Source organism: Myxine glutinosa, chromosome 7, assembly GCF_964187855.1.
Source record: "Myxine glutinosa chromosome 7, kmMyxGlut1.1, whole genome shotgun sequence".
Lineage (NCBI taxonomy): Eukaryota > Metazoa > Chordata > Myxini > Myxiniformes > Myxinidae > Myxine > Myxine glutinosa.
The window spans coordinates 26,318,116-26,341,688 of NC_136267.1; positions in this window are offsets into that span (position 1 = coordinate 26,318,116).

The window sequence follows — 23,573 nt, forward strand, 5'->3', positions numbered from 1 at the left end:
CAGGAGGAGGTCATGGGGATGGTACAGCATGGGAAGCATGGCTTGGGGTGGATGGAGCATGAGCGATGGAGAAAGGCATGTGTGAAAGACGAGGAAGATGGTTGAGAGGGAGGTGAGAAGAAAGGAAGTGGAGAGGAGATATGTGAAAGCAGTCGGTCAGGCACAGCAAGGTACTTGGACTAAGTGGGAAGGTGTGCGGGTGAGGATGTTGAAGTGGCAAGAGATTTGGAGGATGGAGCCAATATTGTTGAATTTCCTGTTGCGGGCAATGTATGATGTGCTTCCGTCACCAGTAAACTTGAGATTGTGGGGGTTGTTGCAGGAGGAGAGATGTTATTTGTGTGGAGGTGTGGGAACGGTGCAGCATGCACTGAGTGCATGTTCAGTAGCATTGGCAGCAGGACAATACAGGTGGCGACATGATCAGGTGCTTGCGGTGGTGGTGCAGATGGTGCAACAAGAGGTGCTGAGGTCGAGAGAAAGAAGAGTGGAGAAGGAGACTGATGGAGGAGAGGTGTGGTTTGTCAAAGAGGGCCAAGTGGTAAGAGGTGGAAAGAGGAGGAGGTGGAAAGCAAGAGGGCTGTCAGATGCTTGTGATTGGCAGGTGGTGGCAGACTTAAAGCCACAATTGGTATTCCCAGAGGAGATCTGTGTGACAAGGTTGCGGCCTGACATTGTCATTTGGTCAGGTGCAACAAGACAGGTCATCTTAGGGGAATTGTCAGTACCTTGGGAAGAGAACATGGAGGAGGTGCACGAGAGGAAGAGAGGAAAGTACAGTGAGCTGGAGGCAGAGTGCTGGGAGAAGGGTTGGCGAGTTTCGTGTCAGCCATTTGAGGTGGGGTGTAGAGGGTATATTGGCAATTCCTTTTCTGCATTTCTTGCTCGGCTGGGAGTGTGTGGGACAGAAAGAAGGAGGATGTGTGACAAGGTGGCCCAGGTTGCCTTGAAAGGCTCATTTTGGATATGGAGGAAGTTTATGGAGGCACGTCGAACGGTGTAGGTTGGTTGTGTGTGTTTTTTTTTTTTTTGTTGTTACTATATTATTTCTTATTTTATGTATATGAGTGAGTGGGTGAGGGTGTGTGTTTTTGCATGAATTAATTTTTGTATGTCGAGTGGTATATGTTGTAAGGGTAGGTGGTTGGTTGGTGTTGTGTGTGTGTGTGTGTGTGTATGGGTGTGTATGGGTGTGTATGTGTGTGTATGAATGATCTGGTGTGTTTTGTTGGTGAGTGGTGAAGGGTATAAAAGTGGGTGTTTGAGTGTTCCACCATGTTTGTTTGGTGCTGTGGATTCTGGATGTGGAGGTGTTGTTGTTGTAGTCTGCATTCGCACTGGCTGGGGGTGGGGGCTGCATGTGGATGTGTATGTGCCCCTGCTGGCCCACCTTAGCTGACCGTATCGAGGTTGAAGGGCCGAAACGGGATGATGCTGAGGACCTCGAATGAGGACCCGGTCAGTGCGGCACACTTGTGACCAGGTGTGTTTTGAACTTATATATATATATATATATATATATATATAAAAATCTCGCAGTGTTAGTGTGAGAAATCTCTGAGGATATTCTGGAGACTCAATCGCTCAGTGGGCTGTCACCACGTAAGTGATGAGGTTCCTGGGTTTGAGTCCTGGGTTGAGTCAGAATTTTTCCACACCAGCATCATGCAGGAATTTACTTCCTGTTTCATATATATATATATATATATATATATATATATATATATATATATACGCATACTAGCCAGGTACCCATGTTATATTTTGGGTGGGAGCCCAAAATTTCCGAAAATTTTTTTAAATGAAAATTTCTATCCACTTTTGGACACGTGTGTCGACCCCAGTAGCCATACAGAAAATTTGGTGGTGCTGGCCCCAAAACTGTGGGAGTAGTACTGTGTAAAATCAATGCAACTTTAATGATGATCATGAAGGTGATAACAATGACGATGGTGATGGTGTTGGCTGGGGGAGGTGGGATTGGCTATTATGCACAATAATGACGGAAATGGGTTATTATAAAAATATAGCAAAGATACTCAAACTAATGTGGTGTGATGTGGAAGGAAAAGTCTGTACACGGATACCGACACTGTATGTGTGTATATATATATATATATATATATAATTATATATATATATATATATATATATATATATATATATATATATATATATATATATATATATATATGTATATACATATATTCACTGTATTGGCTTATTGGATCATCAGGTAAGCACCAAAAAATGAGGTTTTGACACATTAAGTTCACAAAGTTTAGGGCTTTAGGCGTTTTGATGGGGCTGCAGCAGTTAATGGTACCAAGTTCATTTAGCCAAAGAGATAGCAACAGGGAGTCACATGATAACTATCAAGGAGAAGTTTCAATCAAAGAACTGTGCTCAGCAAAAATGGTGACATCATTGTGAAAGGAAAAAGAAAAATACAATAAATTAAATAAACCTTAAAGTAAAAAAGGAGAACATGAAACAAAGCGAAGTATAATATTAAATTCGCGTATAATCATCAATGTAGCTCCTTTGCAATCAAAATACTACTCGTGTCATAAAAATTAAAATAATTAATCGATTAATTGATTAATCAATAAATCAAAAATACCCTTTACAGCCAAATCACTTGGTCATTGTCATGTCCAAATATCAGCTTCCTAACTCAAAAGGTGCCTGAGACATTGCCCAGATGAGAAAGAATATAAATAAGTATTAATAAATCGATACTATTTAATTAATGAATTAATTAATTGATTAATATATATATATTTTAAATACCCATTTTTCTGAAGCAAAAAAATGCTCACGATTGTGGTCACATTTCAGCTTCCTATCTCAAAGGGTGTCTGAGATATCGCCCGAAGAAACAAACAAGAAGGAAAGAAAACACAAAAGAAAGAAAACAACCAGAGTAAAAACGGAGTCCTCCCTTTCGGCACGCGTCATCGCCGGCCCCACTTCGGTGTCTGGCGATGACGTCATGCGGCACCTGGAGATGGAATAGGAAAGGAGCGGTGTTCAATTATTTTATAAAACAATGGCACACAAAATATTAATATAAAACACAATTTGGACTACAAGACATACTTAATTGAATAAAATTAACAAACATCCTCGCTTTGTGCATCTCCAAGACCACACTCGAGCTGATATTTCTACTAAATGTTTCAACCCCTTTCACATTTCTCCAAGAAGCCCAGTATTCTTCTGGAATCTAACTATCATGTACCCAAAAAACCTCTGCATCTATCCTCTAATGTATATAGTGTTACACATCACATTCTGCACATAGAACCTTGTAACCTTTCTCTGAAGGGCCACATCAATCCATTTCTCCCAAGATACAGTTAACTCAATCCTAATGATGTTTCTTTTGGAAATGATGTTAGCAATAGACCAGTCAACAGGTTGATCTGGTAAAAAAAAAAAAAACGGTCCATCCTAAATGAGATTTTTACCTTCTACTTTGTAGGCCCAAGTCCTGCATGTTTACTTTACCTTGGTGTGTCTCCCTCTTTCACAAAACACTAGCAACTAGCACATTGCCCATTGGGTGATTGTGCCACCCCCTTACAGTGAGCCACACACACACACACACACACACACACACACACACACACACACACACACACACACACACACACACACACACATAGTGACACACACACACACACACATATATATATATATATATATGTATACATATATATATACACACACACACACACACACATATACACACACACACACACACACACACACACACACACACATATACACACACACACACACGCACACACACACACACACACACACACACACACGTGTTGCAAATTACATTTTTACTGTGAGTACATTTAAGCATGCAATTCTGAAAACTACTCAACCCACCTCACCTCCCACCAGAAGGCCATCCGCCCCTACCCAAAGCCTCAACCTCCCCCTTCCAACTCTGTCTCATCTTTGCTCTCTCCCAATCCACTTCTCAACCCCAACTCCTCTCCCCCTTCTTCCCAATCTTAAGGCATCAATTCCCTCCCCACTTCAAGCCTTCAAACCACCTCACCACCCATCCCCATTACAACTCCTCAAACACCTCTCCCATCAAAAGTCCACAACCCTCCCCACCCCCAGAGCCTCAACCTGCCCCCCCTCCCAACTCTGTCCCATCTTTACCCCCCCCCCCCCCTTCTCCCCACTCCTCACCCTCCTCCCGCTTATAAAAGCAAACGGGCATTCCTACATCAAAACAGTGGAATATTTAATTCTTTCCACTCCCCTATCATGCTATCATCTTCACAGAAACCCATCATGGTCACTGTCCAACTCGCAGATTTAAGAGAAATTATCAGAAATAATAGCAAGGACCTGCGTAATCTTTGCGGTAAAAGCGCTGCTTGAGAGAATGTCACAGTTATTTGGGTGGTGTTCACCTTGTAGAGGAGCAAACACCAGACCACTGCCTCGATCGCTGAGGCCTATCTTCAGAAGGCCCTTGATGCCTCTATCAAAATCCTTTTAACAGTAACTTTGGTCATTTTACACTGAAGGGAGAACTTATAGGGAGGGCATGATGAATGTGAATATGATACCTCAGGATATGTATTTGACTTCCCACAGCAGTAAGCACCAACATGGCGGCTGTAGTATAGAAACTGTGGGTGGAGTCAGGTGAACGGTCCGACCAATGTGTGCAACTCAGACGGACAGACACACATAAGGACGGACGGCTAGTTTTATCACATAGAAGCCGTTCTGGGATATGATCAAGTACTCTACAATACTGCTATAACACACACAACTACATCCTGAAAGACTTTCAAAAGCAATGTTCACATGAAAAGTGTAACATGTTCATGGTAATACACTGAATATATACACGGTAAGTGCTCACATGACCATTTGTTACCATGTAAAGTGGAGTTGCCATTTTCCTTTCATTTCAATCAGCACAGGTTGTCATAGCAAAATGGCGTACATTGAATTTAACACTACACCTGTCTGGGTAGTTTCAAGCATCCAGAATTATCTTGACGACAGCCTCCTCCCAACTAATTGATCCCAATGTGCCCAACCACATCTGCTTTCTTCCTCAGGCCTCAATTCAAGCCTAATTTAGTTTTTGTTACAATGTGACCAAAATCTTTTCATTCTTCAACCAATGCCTTGTTTTCCTGCCCACACTGGTCCCAGACCTCTTTGTGCTCAATCCGATACTCGGCCTCAATAACTGGCAGCGTGGCACTCCACTTCTCACCTGAGTTACTTTTTAACTGTGTATCCCTCACAAAGTAATGAAGCATTCCATGAAGTTTAGTTATGCCAATTGAAAATTCCTCTTATTGGTGCCTTCAAACAGACACATTTTGGCAGTTTTTCCAGGCAACGCTGCTGATGTAAGGGAGAGGAGTACATGAATCCCTTTTCTCATGCCAGTATTGGAGAGTTCATAGAACACCTTACTCCGTGCAGTCTTGAGAAACAAGGACATGGGCGGGGTTTGCGAGCTGCAAATTTGAATGGTCGTGATGATGGAAAAACTAATATTTTTTATTAAAATACTAATATAGAAAAATAAAAAAACAATTACTGCGAAACTGAAGGATGTTGAAAGTGCCAAAAGGCGATTTGTGTTTTCCTGGGCTCAAGTATATAATTCAATTGAAATAAAATAAAGATCTTAAAGGTTTTAGAAAAAATAATTTGGAATTTTAAATTTGCATTTGAAATTTTGAACTTGAAAAAATAATTTGAAATTTTGAATTTGAAAAATAATTTAGAAGTTTACCTCCGTTGATGCAGCGTCTTTTACACCACCTTATATAACATGTAACATTAGTTATTCATGCCTCTTGTTTGTGTCCTTCATGATGTCACTAAAAACAGGAAGTTTCCTGTTTAGAATGATTTTCAATTTTGTTTGACTGTCAGAGGTAGACAGAGTAAAAAAAATTTTATCTCGCTCCTCTCTGGGCATGCGTGATCTGGACAAATTCAGAGCCAAAGTAGGGGAAGGTGGGGCAAAATGGCACACTTAAGCTTTCTTTGAAATTTTATCCAAAATGATGCAGTATATCTGAAATCAGACAGTGTCTTTACAATCATTATTCCATTATAAATACACAAATTACTTGGTATTAGAATCAAATCAACCATTCACTGGTGAGAACCAAAGACCAAAAATGTGCTAAGTGGGCCATTTTGTACACCACGTTGGGCAAAATGGCCCCCACATATGGGGCAATATGGTCACCCCCGTGGGGCAATATGGTCACCCCGTGGGGTAATATGGTCACCCCATTGAAAAACATAATAATTACCCTCAGAGTCACCAATCAAAACACTTTGAACCTGAAATAATATTTATTGTGAAAAATTACAGACTACAAGGTGAGATTATGCACATAATTAGGCACAAAAGTCACAGATGAAATTCACATCTTCTTCATCCACACCTGCACAACCATCATGGGCCCAAAGACGACAGACTGTGCACTTTATCCATCCTTCTCCTATCACACTATAACTTTCCCGGCAGAATAAGCACATTGTTCCATCATCATCCTCAGACTCGCTAGATTCTTCTGGTGCCGTAAATATAGCCCGTTTACCCTTCACTATCTTCTTTTTTGGCTTTTCTGCAACTTTCTTTTGCTTCTGAAGTTTTTTTTCAGCTCTCTGCTTTGCCTTCTCTGCCTTCTGTGCTTCCTGTCTTTTCTTTTCTTCAGCTGCATCAGCAAGTCGTTTCTTGTATGGGCTTGATGTTAAATGCTCTGACATTGACCTTTTTGATTGACGTGTTGTAGGCCTACCCTTAGCAGGAGTAGCCTTAGGTGGGGGACTGATTTGAAAGGGTGAAATGAACTCCCTACTGGTGCTTGCAACAGCAGGTCTTGGAACAGCAGCATGTCTTTGAGTGTTACCAATGGGTCTCACAGCATTTTCGGGGCCTCTCACAGCATTACCATTAGGTGCAGGACCATCAACAGGTCTGGTACCCCACGGGCCATTTTACCCCAGGGAAATGGACCGTTTTGCCCCATGAACGACCTCCATGAAAACCTGACATCATTGGAAACCACATGTACTGGGCAGAATGTTTCAAAGGTCAATTTTAGTGACTGACTTATACTCTAAAAGCATGCAGTAACACTAGGAAATATGAGTCACTCTGTCACCACAAACACAATTTTCTCACATACCTACCGATAGATCCTAGTAGGTGTCAAAATGTTGGATGGTTCAGCTCGAGTTCAAGACTGGATAGGGATGGCCACCATGTTGTTACTTTCTGCTAATCCACAAAGGAATGTTTTAACATGAACAGCCACAAGATGGCAGCAGCTGCTGGTGGAATATACCAAGGGGTCCATATGACCCAAGGGGTCCATTTTGTACCACTTTCCCCGACTGCTAAATTACAGGTTTGTTTTCCGATTCATGTTCCGATTCGAGTTCAAAATATAACATTATATTTAGATTAGGTTGTTCCCCGATCATAAACTGACATTTGTAGACGGACAGACAGCCAAAGTGAAACAATTTCTTAACTTTGCTTTTTGCTCCGCATGTGGGGAGTCATTGTCTTGATTGTCTCCACCATGTCCAAAGCTATCTCATATATGTCATAAGTTATATATCTACTTATATATGCTGTATCTACATGTATCCCGTGATGGTAATACCGCTAATTTAATTTATTAGCTCGTCCCCTGCGCAGCACGAAATGGGGAGATGAGCAGATGGGGTCCATGCTGTAAGTTTTTTCAACATTTGAGTTTTGTCATCAAATTTTCGCCAAAACTTTATTATAATAATATGGAGAAGGCGACTTAATTTTGTCAAAAGGTCAAAAGGTCAGAGGTCAGCATCAAATAAAATCATCAATTTTCATCCAATTGACCTGAAATTTAAATTTACCATTTTTGTTTTGTCATCACATTTTCAACAAAGCGTTATGATAATATGGAGAAGGCAAAGTGATAATTTGGCAAAAAGGTCAAAAGGTCAGCATCACATAAAATTGTCAATTTTCATCTGATTGACCTGAAATGTTAATAATTTGCATATTGTGTCACTGAATTGGTTCACCAATCAAAAGCTAGAAGTTGATTGTTTTTGGGGTTTTTTCGTTCAAAAGGTGAAAGGTCAAGGTTGCATAAAATCGTCAGTTTTTGTCCAATTGACCTGTAATTTTAAGAATTTGCATATTGGGTCACAGAATTGGTTCACCAATCAAAAGCTAGAAGCTAATTTTATTAGATCGAAGCTCAAAGGTTAAGGCTGCATAAATTCATAAATTTTCAACTTGGTTTTTTTTTTCTTTCACCAAACTGTTTTAGTTTTTTTTTGAGCAAACGGAAGTACAAGAAGAAAATGTCTGAATACAAACGGATGAGGACGGGCTTTGCATTTTCAGATGCTTTCTAGTTTGTTACTCCCGCCAGAGAGTAATGCATTCGATCGTGTCCGTGTGTGTGTGTGTGTTCGTGTGTTTGTGAACAAGATATCTGGAAAAGTTCTGAACGGATTTGGATGAAAGTTGGTGGGATGATTGCCCTTGGGATAAGGAAGAATTGATTACGTTTTGGTGAAGCTCATGATATTATTCCGGATCCAGGAATTTTTTGAAGGATTGTTTACCATTGGAAGATAGGGCTCTTTTTTTAACATTATCTTCTATATATTCTATATTTAACATTGTGATATGAAAATAGTTTTCATATTTGTTGTAAATGCAGTTTAAACTCGTGGTTATGCGTTAGAGCGGTGTATTTTGTTAGCAGCGTCGTCTTCAAGGTTCTTTTTTTTCCTTCTAATAAAGAGATATTCTGTCATTTTAAAACCACCAAAGTGTGTATTCGGTTTCCCCATTTCATAAAATGTATAGTTTGATACGTATAATGCTTTAAAACTGTTTATTCTTTTTATTTTATTTTTTTACTTCAGAAGAGATATCAACATTTACCTCAGCAAATGTCAATCGCGGTGTCAGTATTTGATGAGCTTATAAAGTCTTAGGTGAGTTATAAGTGTGACAAGCATGTGCACGGGATTCTTCCCAGAAGAATGAGTGGTCGCATTAGCTTGTACGACTTAAAATGAGCGAGTTTTGTTTTGACGTTTGGGCCAGTTTTACATGTTGTATCCCTAAGCCGAAGGAATGAAACGCACGTTTTTTTCCTGGCTTACAATTTTATTTGAAGTCACACATGCCTCAAAATACACTCACTTTTATAGAATTGAACGCTGAATCCGAAAATGTAAGTGAAATTGCCTTGTTTTTTTTTTTTACATTATCTTCCATATATTCTAAATATATATATATCTGTCTATCTATAGATGTCTATATATAATATATATATAATATATATATATTATATATATTATATATATATATATATATATATATATATATATATATATATATATATATATATAATATATATATATAATATATAATAATATATATATATATTATATATAATATATATATATCTATAGATATATCTGTGCAGTGTCTGTCTTGTGTTGTCTTGTCTTGTGTTGTCACTGAACTACTCCCTCAAACTTTTGTGAAATCGTACTATTCCAACTTGACCCACGACGGGAGTATGCGCTCCACTGAGTGGCGTTCTAGTTGTAGTTTGCTTCTGTCAACGACCTAAAACCTTCGACCATGCACTGAACATCTAATCCTTCTTTATTGATGGAATCAGTTCTTCAGCCAGAAAAAATATATGACTGCTTTATATGTTTGATTCTCTGCAACACCACTTACTTTTCTTCCCATTAAGCTTCATTCAGTCCCAGACAGTCCTTTATGATAGCTTATGCCACCCTGTTTTTAAGTTGTATCATCTGACGCTTCCATCAGGATCAAGTAATGGCATAAGCTGGTCTCCTGTCCTTCCCATTTATCACTACTTTACCATCAGCAGTTGCTGAATGAATGAGCATCTCTATTCCCAGAACAAATAAAACTGGAGAAATTGTACAGCTCGTTGCAATTCCTTTTTCCAATGTTTTCCAGTACATTGATGTTATAAATGACACGATAAATTTTTCAAAACACAGCATCATGGCCTCAGCATCTCACTGGGAATCCAATAGAATTCCATTGTGTTTTTTTTCCATCAACTAATGTGTTGACCCTGGTGTTGGGCTAGCGGCTAGGGTGCCGGCTTAGGATCCGAGGATCCTGGGTTCGAATCCCGGTCGATCGCTGAATTAACGCCAGGGGGGTTGACTCAGCCTGTCATGCCTTCCGAGGTCGGCTAATTGAGTACCAGTTCACTGGTAATTCCCTGTTTGTCGTTAAAGGCGGCAAAAAGGGTTGGCGTCAGGAAGGGCATCCGGCCGTAAAACATTGCTTCAAAAAGGGGACCGAAAAACAACAACAACCACGGTTCCCGAAAAAGGCCAACCCCCGCTTTGCGGGGAAACATGGCCTCTAAAGGTGTTTTTTTTTTTTTTTTTTTTTAACTAATGTGGCACTGAACTATATACATTAGCCTCATCTCTCCTGCTTTTTCCACAATGTTCTGTTTTTATCCTTTCTAGTCCCTGGAATGGTGTCACTTATCACGGCCAAATATTATAAACAGTTTGAAAGTCCAGATATTCCAGCCTTTTATGCAAATGTAACAATCAATTAACTAGCTATAAGAAAACCTTTTTCACTGATGAGCCACCAATTTCAAAGAAGGCCTCCTTTAGATTGAGCAGAGTTATTGGTGTAAACTGGTAGATTTCCTTTTCATTCTCCTTTTTGAATGCAAATTCCATCTGCTCTGCTCTAATAATTAAGCAGAGACTTTTAAAACCATGTGACCCAGATAAGTCTCCGCAATCACTATAAAAGCAATGGGCATTCTCTGCACACTTTGTAGCCTGGTACACTTTAACGTTGACCTGCAGCTGACACCATTCGGACCTGCAGCTGACACCATTCGGACCTGGAGCTGACACCATTCGGACCTGGAGCTGACACTATTCAAACTTGGAGCTCACACCATTCGGACCTGGAGCTAACACCGTTCGGACTTGCAGGTGACACAATTCGGGCCTGCAGTGACACAATTCAGACCTGGAGTGACACCATTTGGACCTTAAGCTGACACGTTTCATTCCTGGAGTTGACACCATTCAGACCCGAATCTGACACCATTCGTACCTGGAGCTGACACCATTCGGACCTGGAGCCGACACCATTTGGACCTGGAGTTGACACCATTCGGACCTGGAGCCGACACCATTTGGACCTGGAGTTGACACCATTCAGACCCGAATCTGAAACCATTCGGACCCGGAGCCGACACCATTCGGACCTGGAGCCGACACCATTCAGACCTGGAGCTGACACCATTCGGACCTGGACCTAACACCATTCGGACTTGGAGCTGACACCATTTGGACCTGCAGTGACACAAATCAGACCTGGAGTGACACCATTTGGACTTGAAGCTGACACCTTTCATTCCTGGAGTTGACACCATTCGGAGCTGGAGTTGACACCATTCGGAGCTGGAGTTGACGCCATTCGGACCTGGAGCTGACGCCATTCGGACCTGGAGCTGACGCCATTCGGACCTGGAGCTGACGCCATTCGGACCTGGAGCTGACGCCAATCGGACCTGGAGCTGACGCCAATCGGACCTGGAGCTGACGCCAATCGGACCTGGAGCTGACGCCAATCGGACCTGGAGCTGACGCCAATCGGACCTGGAGCTGACGCCAATCGGACCTGGAGCTGACGCCAATCGGACCTGGAGCTGACGCCAATCGGACCTGGAGCTGACTCCAATCGGACCTGGAGCTGACGCCAATTGGACCTGGATCTGACGCCATTCTGACCTAGAGTTGACCCCATTCGGACTTTTGGCAGAGCCAAACATGGCAAGAACTCGTGTACCACCTTGATGTGCTGTGCATGACAAATGGAGCTCATGTTAATGGTGCGCACAAAACCTTATGAGTTTCTGTATCATATAAACCAAAGGATATCGTTGTTTCATTTGTGGTTCTAAATATATTAACAACCAAAGTTGTCCGGGTCTTTTTGAAGCAGTCTGTATCTTAATGGCAACCTGCCTCTCCAAACTGTCTGCCGATGGCAGAGAAGGGTCTGGGGTGGTAATACACACTACTCACAATAAGTTAGGGATATTGGCAGGTTCTTCGGTGTGGTTGATTTTGTGTATTAATTATGTTGAAAAAAGTTGTTGGTCCTAATTCTATGGTTATTAAAGAGTGTGAAAAAACAGCATTCTTGATTTCAATACCCCAACCCTAACAACCCCTATAAAAAAAATAAACTCACTCCCACAATATCCATAACTTATTGTGAGTAGTGTATATGAACAGTTACAGGATGAACACAGCCTGAGAATAAAGAAGAGGGGTGGTATGACAGTAGTCAGGTATGTAGGGGTCTTTCACTCTGAGAGTAGTTAATGCAAGGAATGGTCTCACCTGGAAAGGTGGTGCCAGAAGAAACAGTAGATAGGTTAAAACTGGAATATTAGATAGGTACCTGGAAGAATTTATAGCAATATCATCTTTCCTGTCATCTTGAGATGCTAAACATTTCTTTCCTTTTGGTTGTGAGTGGTATGGCAAGACCCCTGACAAGTTTTCAAACTTTGCCATAAACATGGAAGCCTCTTTCTTCCTTGTAATAGCATGCCATGGGGGCACACAGTTCACTGGCACTATCTTACTCAAGGTCCGCATCTTCCTTTTATTGAACAGACAGCTGTTCCCATTGTGTTACTGGGTGTTATAGCAATATATAGCTTATGGCCATCATGCACCATCAAGGGTCACCAGACATTGATTTCATGCCAGAGTTGTTTATTGATCAAGTGCATCCTTTTCGGTCAATTGTCCTCCTTCCAAAACACGAGGACGACAGTTTATAGTTGAGTCGGGAATTGAACCCAGGCTAGGCAGCCTAGAGACGTGTGTGCGTACCTCTAGGCCATCCTGCGCTGGCTCTACATACTGGGTTCAAGAACATTCACGAAGCTTCTGACTCTAGAAAATACTCCTAATTTCTAGATGGTTCTATATCCAGATTCGGCTAAAAATTCAATGTCAACACGGAATGGTTCAATATATCCAGACGGAGCCAAAAAATTTCCCAAACACGCGCGACCTTTCTGCAATGCTTAAATGTAACTGCTAAAGCGCGGCGTTACGCGCGCTGCTTGTGAGCAAGGAGGAAGCGGACAAGCGGTAACATATAAACTTCTTTATTGTAAGACTACACTGTAACACTCAACTCCTCCGGGCTGGTCGCCCGGTGTATATCATGAGGCCACGCCTACCCCTCGGGCGTGGCCACCGCCCACTTGGTGCGTGGAATGATGTCACCACGCCAGTGGGCTTTTGTGTCCGCCACACGCGCCCCCCCAGAATTCCCGCGCACCTGGAGGGCCAGTTTGTGGGGCAGTCAAATGACCCGGCCGAAGCGCCCCCTGGCAATCGGCGGCGTCCGGGGTGCAGGGATACCAGGTGGGATGCCCCTGGCTGCCCCTGGGATGGGTGCAGGACCGGGGGGCGCCGTGGCGGCGGGGCTGGGCGGTGCCGGGGGTCTGCCCGCAGGAGGGCGGCCCCGACGTGGGGGTCGGGCCACTGGCGGTGGATGGTCCACATCGAGGTGGGCCGGCTTGAGGCGGTCTACCGAAACGCGGTCAGGAGTACCGCCGATGTCCAGGGTGAAGTGCTTCGCCCCGGTCTCCAGCACGCGGAAAGGCCCGTCGTACGGGGGCCGCAGTGGTGTCCGATGGGCATCGTGGCGGACGAAGACGTACTCCGCCATGCGAAGCTCCGGGGCGACGTGCGTCGGTGGGTGCCCGTGGCATGCCGTTGGCACCGGGGCGAACCTCTGGGCGGTCTCTTGCAGAGCGGAGCGCTGCTGTGCCGCGGACCACGGTGCCGTGGAGTCGGGGAGGAACTCGCCCGGCACCCGCAGCGGTTGCCCGAAGACCAACTCCGCCGCGGATGCGCGCAGGTCCTCCTTGGGCGCCGTCCGGAGGCCCAGCAGGACCCAGGGGAGCCTGTTGACCCAGCCGCCGTCGCGGAGGGTGGCCCGGAGCGCGGCCTTCAATGAGCGGTGAAATCGCTCACACAGGCCGTTAGCCTGGGGGTGGTAGGCCGTGGTTCGGTGCAGCCGGACCCCGAGCCCCTGCGCAACCGCCCCCCAGAGCTCCGAGGTGAACTGGGGGCCGCGGTCGGATGAGATGTCCGAGGGGGCGCCGAACCGGGCGACCCAGGTGGCGATGAAAGCCTGCGCGACATCGGCCGCCGTTGTCGACGCCAAGGGCACGGCCTCCGGCCACCGGGTGGTGCGGTCCACCATGGTGAGGACGTGGGTGAAACCCCGCGAGGGGGGCAGAGGTCCCACCAGGTCCACGTGGACGTGGTCAAACCGGCGTTCCGGCACCGTGAACGGGGCCAACGGGGCCTGGGTGTGCCGGTGCACCTTGGCGCGCTGGCACGCGAGGCATGTCCTGGCCCAGCCGCGGACGGCCTTCCGGAGGCCATGCCAGACGAACTTGTCGGCGATCAGCCTTTGGGAGGCCCTCGCGCCCGGGTGGGACAGGCCGTGGATGGCGTCAAACACCTGGCGCTGCCAGCCCGCGGGCGCAATGGGGCGAGGACGCCCGAGGGCGACGTCGCACAAGAGGGCCGCGCCCGCGCCGTCGAATGGCACCTCGGTGACGCGGAGGCCCGTGACGGCGGTCCGCAAGGCCTGGACGTCGGGGTCAGCGGCCTGGTCCGCTGCCATCCGGGCATAGTCGATGCCGAGGTGGACTGCGTGGGCGACGGCCCGGGAAAGGCAATCCGCAACCGGGTTGTCCTTCCCCGCGACGTGCTGGATGTCCGTCGTGTACTCGGACACGGCCGAGAGGTGACGCTGCTGCCGGGCCGACCACGGCTCGGTGACCTTGCCCATCGCGAAGATCAGCGCTTGTGGTCGACGAAGGCAGTGAACGCCCGGCCCTCGAGCAGATGGCGGAAGTGCCTGACCGCCAAGTGAAGTCCGAGCAACTCGCGGTCGAAGGTACTGTAACGGCGTTCGGGCGGGCGAAGCTGCCGGCTAAAGAACGCCAGCGGTTGCCAAGCTCCACGCACCCATTGCTCGTGCACCGCGCCCACCGCGTAGTCCGAGGCATCGGTGGTGAGGGCGATCGGTGCATCGGGCGCCGGGTGCGCGAGCATGGTGGCGTTAGCCAAGGCGAGCTTCGCGCCCGTGAACGCCGTGTCCATCTGCTCGGTCCAGGTAACGTCGCCTTTGCCCGGCTTACCTCGGAGAGCTTCGTGCAGGGGGCGCAGGAGCTGGGCGATACGGGGCAGGAACCGATGGTAAAAGTTCACCATGCCCAGGAACTCCTGCAGCCCTCTGATCGTGCGGGGGCGCGGAAACCCCTTCACCGCCTCCACCTTGGCCGGCAGGGGGACGGCTCCGTGCCTGGTGACACGGTGCCCCAGAAAATCGATTGTGGCGGCGCCGAACCGGCACTTTGCGGGGTTCACAATCAGGCCATGCTGGCCCAGGCGTTCGAAGAGCGTGCGGAGGTGGCGTAGGTGCTCTTCGCGGGACGCGCTGGCGACGAGGATATCGTCCAGGTAGACGTAGACAAAATCCAAGTCGCGCAGGACGCTGTCCATCAGTCGCTGTAACGCCTGAGCCGCATTCTTCAGACCGAAGGGCATGCGCAGGAACTCGAAGAGTCCGAATGGCGTGATGACCGCCGTCTTCGGGACGTCCTCCGGCCTGACGGGGACCTGATGGTAGCCGCGTATGAGGTCCACCTTCGAGAAGAAGGACCTGCCCGCCAAACGGGCGGAAAAGTCCTGAATGTGGGGGACGGGGTAGCGGTCGGGAGTCGTGGCGTCATTGAGACGGCGATAGTCCCCGCACGGTCGCCATCCCCCGCCGGGCTTCGGCACGATGTGCAGCGGCGACGCCCAAGCGCTCTCTGAGCGCCGAACGATGCCGAGTCGCTCCAGGGTAGCGAACTCCGCTTTTGCCACCGCCAGCTTCGTCGGCTCGAGGCGGCGTGCCCGGGCGTAGACCGGTGGCCCGACGGTGGGGATGTGATGGGCCACCCCGTGCTTGACGGCCCCCGCCGAGAAGGTGGGCCGCGTGAGGGCCGGGAAGCCGGCGAGGAGGCGGGTGAATGCGTCCGCTGCCGGAAGCGTACAGACCAACGTGGCCGGAACCGAATCGTTCGGCAAGCTGCTTGGCAAGCCGCTCGTTGAGCTGGGCAACGCACATGCGAGCGAGCTGAACGTCTCGGCCTGGACAAGCCGTCTGCGCTTGACGTCGACCAGGAGCCCATTAGCGCACAGGAAGTCCGCTCCAAGCAGTGCCATGGGCACGTCGGCGGTGACGAACGTCCATCGGAAAACCTGCCCTCCAAACCGCAGAGAGAGGCAGCGTTTTCCGTACGTACAGATGGGCGTCCCGTTCGCGGCAAGCAGCGCGGGGCCCCCACCCGCGGCGTGCTTGTCTGACGTGCCGGCGGGAATGACACTCACCTGTGCTCCCGTGTCGCACAGGTAACGGCGCCCGGAGAAGGTGTCCGTTATGAACAGCAGGCTGCTCGAACGGCCGGCGCTCATCGCCACAATTGAGCGCCGGCCCGGGCGTTTCCCGACCCGTTGAAGGAGCACGGCGGATGACACCGCCGAGCTTCGTGGCCGAACTTGGCGTGGAACCAGCACCAGGTGGTGGAGCTGGAGGAGCGCGGCTGGCTCCGCCAGGCCGGTGGAGTCGACGGGTTTCCCCGCGGTGGCGGTTTTCGCCGCGGCGGTGGGCGGGGCGTGGCGGCGTTCACGAGGTGCGTATCAGCATGCTGCTGAACCACAGCGTGCTGTAGAAGATGATGCTGTGGAACATCAGCGTGCTGTAGAAGATGATGCTGTGGAACATCAGCGTGCTGTAGAAGATGATGCTGTGGAACATCAGCGTGCTGTAGAAGATGATGCTGTGGAACATCAGCGTCGAAGGCCGTGACGGCCACGCCAACGCTCGCCCGCGTGTCCGAAGCGGCGAAGTACTTGTCCGCCTCGGCCGCCAATGCTCGGGGTTCCGTTAGCCCGGTCCCGGCCAACGCGAGGCGAACCTGCGCTGGAAGTTGGCGACGGAAAAGCGCCCGGAATAGCGAACCGGGGGCTTCGTCGCCCAACAGTGACAGCATATGGTCCATTCGGACCGACGGGCGCGTCTCACCGAGCTCGGGGAGATCCAGGAGGCGATCGGCCCGTGCGTCGTCCGTGAGGCCGAACGTGGCTAGGAGTAGCCGCTTGAGTGCCTCGTACTTGTGGCCGTCCGGTGGGTGGCGAAGGACGGACACAACTCGAGCGGCCGTGCCGGGCCCGAGGGAGGCGACGACATGGCAGTAGCGCAGGTCGTCGTTGGTGAGGCGCCGAAGCTGAAATTGGGCTTCGGCTTGAACGAACCAGACTTCGGCCTGGGCCTCCCAAAATTCGGGAAGTTTAATCGCCATTGCCTTGTCGTTGGCCATTGCAATGGCGTCGTGTTCGGAAGGATCGCTACGGCAGATCCAACGTCGGGGTCACCAGTAAAGCGCGGCGTTACGCGCGCTGCTTGTGAGCAAGGAGGAAGCGGACAAGCGGTAACATATAAACGTCTTTATTGTAAGACTACACTGTAACACTCAACTCCTCCGGGCTGGTCGCCCGGTGTATATCATGAGGCCACGCCTACCCCTCGGGCGTGGCCACCGCCCACTTGGTGCGTGGAATGATGTCACCACGCCAGTGGGCTTTTGTGTCCGCCACACTGCAATATTAATATTTGTCACTTTTTTACTCAACTCAACTCTTACAATTAAATTAACATGTCACCTGTGCAAACATTGCAATTAGTTTAATATGGAATCATGAGTATACAAGCGTTAAGATGCACTAAACACAATACACCAGCTCGTGAAGGGTTGGTAATGCTAGCATAAATGGGTGTCCAGTCTATACTGTGTGTGTGTGTGTGTGTGTGTGTGTGTGTGTGTGTGTGTGTGTATATGTGTGTGTGTGTGTGTGTGTGTGTGTGTGTGTGTGTGTGTGTGTGTGTGTGTGTGTGTGTGTGTATATGTGTGTGTCTGCGTGTGTCTGTGTGCCAGACCGTATCGTCTGTGCCTGTATCGCCATTTTTCTGAGGGATGGCTGAACAGATCTTCGTCAAACTTTCAGAGGTTCATCAGTGAGTGCTGAGGAGTGTTTTCCGCAAGAAAGAAAAAAAAATTAATCTTTAAAAAAAAAAGGTCGTTTTTTGGGGATTTAAAAAAAAAGCTTTATAGTGCCTGACCCTTTATAGTTATATGAAAGGTAATATTAAATGATCCCCCATTAGTGTCTGTGTGTGTGTTTATATGTAATATTATACTAAATATAAATTTCCCTTTTTGGGTGGAGGTAGGGGAGTGTTTTAGGCACCTACAAAAAAGAAAAAGGAAACAAATTTATTTCTTCAAAATGCCAACAGGATTGGAACATCACTGGGTAACTCCGGGTACTCCTAGTTAGTGTGAGATAAAAATCTTATTTTGGGCGATGAAAAACCTTCCTACCCACTGCAGTGTTTTCTCGCTGTCGGGTCTTTCTAGCAGTCACAGATGTTGTCAGGTAACTTATTTAACTCTATATTTTGCTCTTTGGTAAACCACAGGAGATACCCACGCATGCTTTGTATATATAAATTGTAAGTACAGTCCTTGTGTATAACACTATTCAAACCCTTACAATATTGTGCATGGAGGGAAAGGAGTGAAGAAAGTATCATTTCAGCTCCACTCCTTGGGGAAAGGTCAAAAGGTCAAACATCAAAAAATGCAATTATGGACACATTTTCAAACATCTTTTAATGAAAGTTTGTATATGCAATAAAAAAAAGTGGGGGACGCATGAAATATGTAACAGGTTTTGGGATTTGACCCACCCAATAAGGAATGCCACGTGGTTTATTGGAGCGCAGTGTTGCTCCATCTCCCAGGAGACATTTGAGTCCACATGGGCTGTGTGGGTCCAGGGTGAAGGCCACTCGGCAGATTAAACTTTGGACCTTCTGAGCCTTTTCATCATTTTTGCGAAAAGAAAAATTCGGATTGGTTGTGCCTTTGTGTTTTCCACCCTGTGGTTCTCAATTTTATGAATTTGAAAATACAAATTTTCTCAACTAGCGAAGAACCCGGTTACAAACGGGTTAATTCCCCCATAATTAGTTGGATGGCTTGGAATACTCCCTTCCACCAGGAGCGGCACTATGCCATACACATTTACATGGTGATCATTGGGATTCTATCCCCACCCTGAACCCCTGGGACGATGAAGACTAGGAATGTGCATCCCCTAGTACAACCACCAGCTTTCAACACAATCCGTGTAAGGCTCAGGAGTTCAAACAAACTAAAACACAAACAGAAACCTCCTCGAATGATTATACTATTGTGGGATTACAATCTCTTCTTTGGAAACTTTGCAAATCCAAAATGTCTTGATTGGATTGTAAAAAAAATTCTTACAGTTACAATGAATGGCAAAGGAATGAACCAATCCATTTGACCTGTCATAACTTATTACCTCCACCACTGAGGATGGATGGACAAACCCCTGTTTATTTGTTTGGGAACATAATATCTCAAAAAGTTGCGGATGGATTCAGACAAAGTTTGGTGGAGAGGTTGGGTGTGTGAGAAGGGAGAGTTGATTAAATGTTGGTGAATATTTGAATCTGGATCCAGATCAGATAATGTTTTTAGGGTTTTTAATGTTTTTCATTTTTTAAAGTTTTCTTTAGAGAACTTCACCATTGAGTGATGGGGCTAAAATCGATATATAGCACGATATCACAAAAAGTTGTGGACGGATTCGGACGAAACGTGGTGAACCGGTTGGGGATGTGACGAGGTCTAATGGATTCGATTTTGATGAAGATCCGAATCCAGATACGTGGAATTTCTAATTTTTAAATAGTGATTCTTCACCATTGAGTAATAGGGCCAAAAACGATGTGGAGCATATTTCAAAAAGTTGTGGACGACTTATGACAAAACTTGCTGGATGAGTTGGGTAAGTGACAAGAACGAGCCGATTCGATTTTGGGTCATGTTGGGTGCAGATCCGACCTATCAGTGGGATACAAACCATAAACCCTTCAGCCTGGTGGAGGTATGCTCTCCACCGACTGCCGTTCTAGTCTTGTGGGATGCTGTCCAAATGGTTACACATTGTGGAAGGAAGTGTATATTTATTTCGTCAATGCATCGTTTGCTTACATCCATGGTGAGCTTTGTTTATTACTTGCTACTTATTTTTTGTTATGCAATCAGTGCTTCGAGGCCGTCGATGATTAAAAATCAATTCTCAAGCCGTTCCAAATACCGAGTTTTCTCCTCTGGGACCATAAAAGTGCTTTAACCATGCCAGACCAATGCATCAGTTTCAATAAAACAACCAAAGCAGCTATGATAGGGAGTTAAAACCTTCAGGTGCCCTGTCAGCACTAAATGCTGTAAATTACAATTACAACCCTCTTTGATTCCCATTTATCTGCATCCTGCTTCGTTCACATGCCATTCAGAACCAGTGGCAGGTGCAGATGATCTCATTCCAAAACTCGACCTCTGGATCATGTCACAATTCTGTTTATTCTCGCGTTAACATTAACGGCTAGGTTGATTCACGGGGGTAAATTTGAACTCGATCAAAATTTTAAAAAATTGTATATATTTTTGGGTAACATCAAAATAATATTTTGTATTATTTTTAATACATCATATAATGCAATATAATATATATATATATATTACATAATAATATAATAATATATATAATTATATATATAATTACAATTTTATATATAATTATATGTATAATTAATATATTATATATATATTATATGACATATATTATATATATATTATTATATATATAATTGTAATTATATATATATATAAAATATATAATTAATATATATAATTAATATATTAAATATTAATTATATATATTATTATATAATAATATATATAATTATATTATATTATATTATATATATATATATAATATATATAATATTATATATATACACAAAGAATTAAGTTAAGCACCCCTACACAACGAATTAAGGTAAGCACCCCCTAATATATATTCTTTGTGTATATGTATACATTGGCATATATTCTAAGGTATGTGAGATCAAATAATGATTGGTATGACATTAGTTATTGACGTTATTGACGTTATTGACGTCACTTACACGTTATTGACATTACACGTTATTGACGTTATTGACGCAAAGATCGCTAGAGGTCTTCTCAGAACAATGACTGTACGTTAGAAAACATAAACGTCATCCACACTGTCCGTGATGGACCTATAGCTCCATACTTAAATTGAGGTGAAAATATGCCTAACATTCCCAAAAAATTGCACCTTAAATTATGCAGAATAAAATATTGAAAACGGCATGATTGTTATGTTTTTATGTGACCATAATATCACTTCTCCAGAAAATATAGCAATATCATGGGTATATTACACTGTTTTGACGACAACAAACTTGTAATGTGCGAGGTTGTAAAAAAACGGGGGGGGGTGCTTAACTTAATTCTTTGTGTATATATACAACAACATGCATTTTAAGGCCATTTTCCCTGCTGGAGCGGGGGTTAGCCTTGCGGTCCCCATGACAATCTTCCTCATTTTGCCCTATTTTCTGCATCTCCCCTTGTTAACCCCCTTGCCCGTTCGGTCTTCGAGGCCGGCCGATAGGCACAGTGTGACCGGAAGGGACGAGGTTCTCCTGACCACGTGGCCCTTGACTTGGTTTGTCCGCACAATGTGGGCGCTTCCAGGATGAACTTTAGCCGGGGAGCGTTTGGGCGCCCCGGTGTGATACTGCCGCCCACGCGCATAACAACTTGTGAGTGCACGTGGGTCCCGGCGGTCCCACTGGCCTAGCGCTACCATGTTTAGACAGCGAACTCCGTCCCCGGGCACCACGTCTGACTCTCTTATTCAGGGAGCATGGCGACGTGGGCACGGTAGGACACCCGCGGAGCCCCGGCGGACCAGGGACGCGCGAGCCTACGCGTTAGCGTGCTACGGCGGAATCAACGGCTTCGGCCACGGCCGGGCCGATACTCGGCCCGGTCGCCCGGAAATGAACTGGTTCGACGCCCGCGCTAGAGAGGTCGCGGGCGACTGAGATGTATTAACAAATTAGTTAATTAATTTGAGACGTCCGATTTCTAGTGTTTGGAAATTTGGAAGAGCTTGACCCTAGCCTTTCCCTTGCGAGGGCAAGGAGAAACTTAACACTTGACACTTAAGCTTAGTTTGAAGTACACCCTGCCAGCGCTCCCGGTGGGACGGCAGGGCAACCAGAAGGAACGAGGTTCTCCTGACCACGTGGCCCTCGATCTGGGAAGCGAGAGGCGTTCCATTAGTGGACGCGCCCCTCACGCCCGACCTGCCGGGGCCCGGCAGGCAGGCTAGAACACTAGAATGTAGAGGTCTTCCCCGTCCTCTACTTCCTTCTACATTCATTTCCATCACTCTTCTCAACCAGTCACTCTCATCCTTCCTCAACACATGACCAAACCATCGCAAACTGTTTCTCTTCACAGCATCCATCACAGGCTCTATTCCCTGGCTGTAGGCTTATTGACTACTCAATAAGGCTTATTTTATCAATAAGCCTCAATAAGGCTGGAGGCTTATTGACAGGTCATCACAGGCTTATTGACTACTATAATTCAGCCCAGCTTTTAATTGCGAAATGGGCCCAGCCCGGCTGAGGCGGCCTCGACCGGCCTCGCCACCTAGCCTATAACCTTCCCGGGGCCCGTCCCGACATTTTTAGTTCTTTTTGAATGAATTTACTACTATAATTCAGCTTTTACTCGCGGCCGTAGAAGATTGACTACTATAATTCAGCTCGGCTTTTAATTGCGAAATGCGCCCAGCCCAGCCGAGGCAGCCTCGACCGGCCTCGCCATCTAGCCTATAACCTTCTGGGGGCCCATCCTGACATTTTTTGTTTGAGAGGTTTCCTCCTCTATCTTTCACCGTTCAGGAGATTAGCGCGTGCAGACAAACAAACAAACAAACAAAAACTTTCTTTTATATATATAGATATGTGATTTATATGTTATTTAATTTGTGATTGGAGTTATGCTGTTTGGAATGAAAAAAGAGATATCGAGTTCAAGTGAATGAAGGATTGCCGTGACGATTTTACGTTCTAAGCGTGATATTCGCTGATCGCCATATGCAGATTCGCCATTGACTGGGAATGGAACACACGTACCTGTTTGTCTGCGAACGGGTAGGTTTTTCATGGAAGTCCTTCACGAACTTGCTGTCCATGTCTGACGTGCGACTGAAGGTGCTACAGGAATGTGGAATTTATTGTTTTCATGCTTTAGCATTCGCCGTTTCTGCATTGTCTGTTTGCTTCTGGCCTCCCAGCCGTGCGTAGTGGTGGTGAGGTGTTTTGAATTACGTGGTGGTAAGCTGTTTTGAAT